The 3,635-nt window shown below is 42.3% G+C and overlaps 1 long non-coding RNA gene across 1 annotated transcript; it reads left to right on the top strand.

The window, feature by feature from the left end:
- The first annotated feature begins 202 nt into the window (after positions 1 to 202).
- Positions 203 to 2,734, top strand: LOC104167107. Its single transcript, XR_696497.1, has 2 exons — positions 203 to 292; positions 2,389 to 2,734. It is a non-coding gene; the product is annotated as an uncharacterized LOC104167107 (long non-coding RNA).
- The last annotated feature ends 901 nt before the right edge of the window (positions 2,735 to 3,635 follow it).

Consider the following 3,635-nt stretch of genomic DNA (forward strand, 5'->3'; position numbering starts at 1 on the left):
GTTATTGCGTTCTGGTACAGCAAAAAAACTTGGTCATAGTTCTGCAAAGTTTTGCATATTTAGTAGTACTCAGCTGTCTTGCATCAGTTCAGTCAGGTTTTTATTGCTGTTAGAACATTACAATTGTTTCTCTTTGCTTGTCAGTTGTTTTTAAATTTTTTTGGGGGAGGAGATGTTAACAACCACTGTTGTTCTTTTCTTTAGACAGATCTGGCATTTAAACAAAAGCAGAAGGAGGAGCAAAAGAAACTTGAGGAGATGAAAGCAAAGGCTGCTGGAAAAGGGCCCCTCAGTAAGTGAGGTGCCATACTGATAGGAAAAATGGAGGGCTTGCTGGCTTCAAAAATTTTATGTTTTTGCTTGACAAACGTAAAAAGGCATGTACCTCTAAGTTATTTAACATACACCAGTAAGTTGGTGGCAGGTGCAGATGATAAGTTACAAATAGAGGCGATTTTTTTTTTCTTTCACTATGCAACTTCATCCCCACATGACTGATGCAGGTTCTGGTTTAGCAGGTGTAACAGTGTGTCTGGCATGCTAACCTATTCCAGTGGGATGGTGCAGAGATGTTTCTACTCTTATTTTAGCATACCATTCTTTCCAAATGTATATTACGTGTAGGCTTTGCCAAAGTCTTGAAAGTTTAATAAATCCAGTACTTGTTCTCTTAGAGGATGCATTTCTTCAAAAGCAGTAGATTTCTGGCAGAAAAAAAAAATAAGGTGACTGGAAATTAGTCCGGCTTCAACCCTTTTGCCTAAGTAACTGTAAAGTACCTTGTGTCAGAAGAAGGTTTGCAGGGTACACCTTGATGGTGCATTGAGCCTAGTCTTTGTCTCAGATAGTGATAGTAGGAGATCGTGTTACTGTGAGTCTGTGCACTCCTTGTACTCCTTCAGCACTTGCAGTGATCAGATTAGCGATGTTAAAGGGTGCACCCTGCCTATTCCCTCTAGGTGTTTTTGACCTGTGGTCCATTAATGTGACTAATCACTTTTCCATTCTGTGAAGACCATTAAACTTTACACTTTGCTTCCTACTCTTTAGCAAGCTTTCAGTCTTGAAAGGTCCCAGAAAGACCTTTCCAGCAATCCCATAGCAACTTAGTGTCACTAACAACCTTTGCTGTGGAAGCTTGCCAGATGCTGTTTGAAAATATGAAGTCCTCTGGATTCACTTTATCCATACAGTCAATGATAACCGTAGAGTTCCAGCAGGTCAGTGAGGAAGGATTCATTATTAACTATTCACTATAGGAGTCCTGTTAACTTTCACAAGACTGTGTTTATCCATTTGCTTTGTTACAGAGTCTTGTTACCTTCTCAGAGATCAAGGTCAGACTTGCTGGTCTATAGTTCCCCAGTTCTTTACAGCACCCTTTCTGTATCTGGGAGCTACGCTGGCAGTCTATGAGTCCTCTGACGTAGTGGCTGGAATGATAAGTTTCAAGTCTTAGCCAGCAGTTCTGCATTTTCACATTAGAGCTTGTCAGTGCTCTTGGGAGGAGTGCCGTCCAGTCCCACTGACTTGGGATATTTCTTGTTTATTTATCTCAAATTGATCTAGCTCCTCTGGTTTATTGGTGTACAAAAGATGTGCCGGGTGTGAATTTCAGTCATCTGGTCCTTGCCCAATGCTTGCCAAAGCAGTTAGTGATTATTATGTTATTGTGGGAGGGCTAGACTATTCCCAAGAGCCTCAGCAAGGCCATGCTGTTAGAGTCATACTGCAGTGCGAAGTCTGTTGTTGCCCGTCAGTCCTTGCAGCCTATCTTGCTGTAGCCTTGCTATTCTTTTTTCCTTTCCGCTGGTCATATGTGAGATGCTGTAAAAAAACAGCATTTACAAAAAGTGCTGCACTTGTTGCTGTGTTAATATGTTGTGTTCTTTCACCCTGCTTTAGTCTTTTCAATAGTAGGGACTGCAGAGAACAGATAATTCCAGAAAACTGGAATTCTCATAATTCCAGTACCTGCTTCTGTAGAGCTTTGATCCCAACTGGGGGCTCTGGTTGCTGTAGGGATACTGATGCTTTTATTCCCTTAGCCATTAATTTGATTTGACCATACTATACTCCAGCTGTATAAGAAATAAACAATGGAGGGTGTCCATGGAGGAACAAAGCAATTGTTGAAATACTTAGTTCTGTTGTAGATTTATGGGGCATATTTGGTTCCAGGAGAAACTTGGTTTCTAATGTTAAGTTATTCATTCAGAGTAAAATATGTGAGATGACAAACACAGCAGCGTAACACATGCAAAAACAATTCACTAGTGGCGATCCAAGTTGTACAGGCAATCTAGTGGGGATTTGACTTTGAGGAACTGAATTTGTAGATAACCTCTGTAACAGTTGTCTAACCAGTTGTGTTGTTTCTTTTGGCAGCCAGTGGTGGAATAAAGAAGTCTGGCAAAAAGTAGTTTGATCAAACTGCAGGGTAAGAAGTGATCGAGTTACTCAATGGATCTGCAGACTTCAGAGAGTCATGAAAACTCACTATCATTTGGGAAACATTGTACATTTTGTTTAGTCAGAATAAATCTTTTTTGTTAAGATGTGATATTTTCTCTTTACCTGTAGGTTTTGTTTTAAAAATGGCATTACTGTTTTATACATGGAAATGAAACTTTTACTGAAGACCACTTGTTACCTTATGCAGCCTGAGTGCATCTGCTGGTTTGGTAGTCATTTGTGAGAATAAATTTCAACTTCTGCTGTCTTTTGACAATGGGAGTCAGGGCCTGAGTGCTAAAATCTGCATAGTTTTAATCTGGAGGCTTTGGTTTAGCTGCAGTTGTCCAAGATGTGGCTATATCAGTGCATGCTCTCATAAGAGCTGGAAGTTTTCTCTAAATAAAAGGTTGGGTTATACTTCCAAGCCAGCAAAATGGTTACCTTAGGGTCAGCCACTATGCAAAACAATACTCCTTTTCGTATTACTACTTAGGTACACAGTGGTGCTATGCCCTATAGTCCCAGTGGCTGCTGAACATACACTTGCCTTTGTCTTACAAATACTCACCTACACCTTGTTTTCCTTGAACTTCTGCAGACTGACAACATCGCAGCTCCTTTGCACTTACAGCAATGCCTTTGTGGAGGAGAGGGGAGGGGAACAGTGCTTATGGGACTATAAATTAATTTTTTTTAATTAATAGCAGTGACAGTACACTGGTTATGGAAACTTCAAAGAAGGAATATGGTGTTCCCAAGGTAGGAGTTAAGGGGGAAAGAATTAATGTGGAGCACTTCTTGCCTGAGTGAATGGTAACGGTGGGGTACAGACGGCTCCCTCTGTGAGGACAGGCGGCTGTTCGCTGCAAGCGGGGCGTGGGTTCTGTAGGCGAGGCACTTCGGCTGCGTCTGTGGGGAGGGACGTGGTAAATCTGGGGAGATGTTCTGGGCTCTTAAGGAAGAGACTGCAGATGTTGGTTGTCAGCGCACAAGGTGCTACGAAGACGGTTTCCTCGTTAAAAAGAGGCATTTCTAGAGGGCTGGGGCTGTTACCTTCTGATGGTGACTTACTCGGGGGATACAGCGTTCTGCCTGAAACACACCCCGTTTCGGCAGGGCAGGAATGACGGCTGCCCTCGACGCCTGGAAGAGGACGGGCCAGGCCTTCCCGCGCCATC

This window comes from Cariama cristata, unplaced genomic scaffold (genome assembly GCF_000690535.1).
Source record: "Cariama cristata isolate BGI_N322 unplaced genomic scaffold, ASM69053v1 scaffold37049, whole genome shotgun sequence".
NCBI classification, from domain to species: Eukaryota; Metazoa; Chordata; class Aves; order Cariamiformes; family Cariamidae; genus Cariama; species Cariama cristata.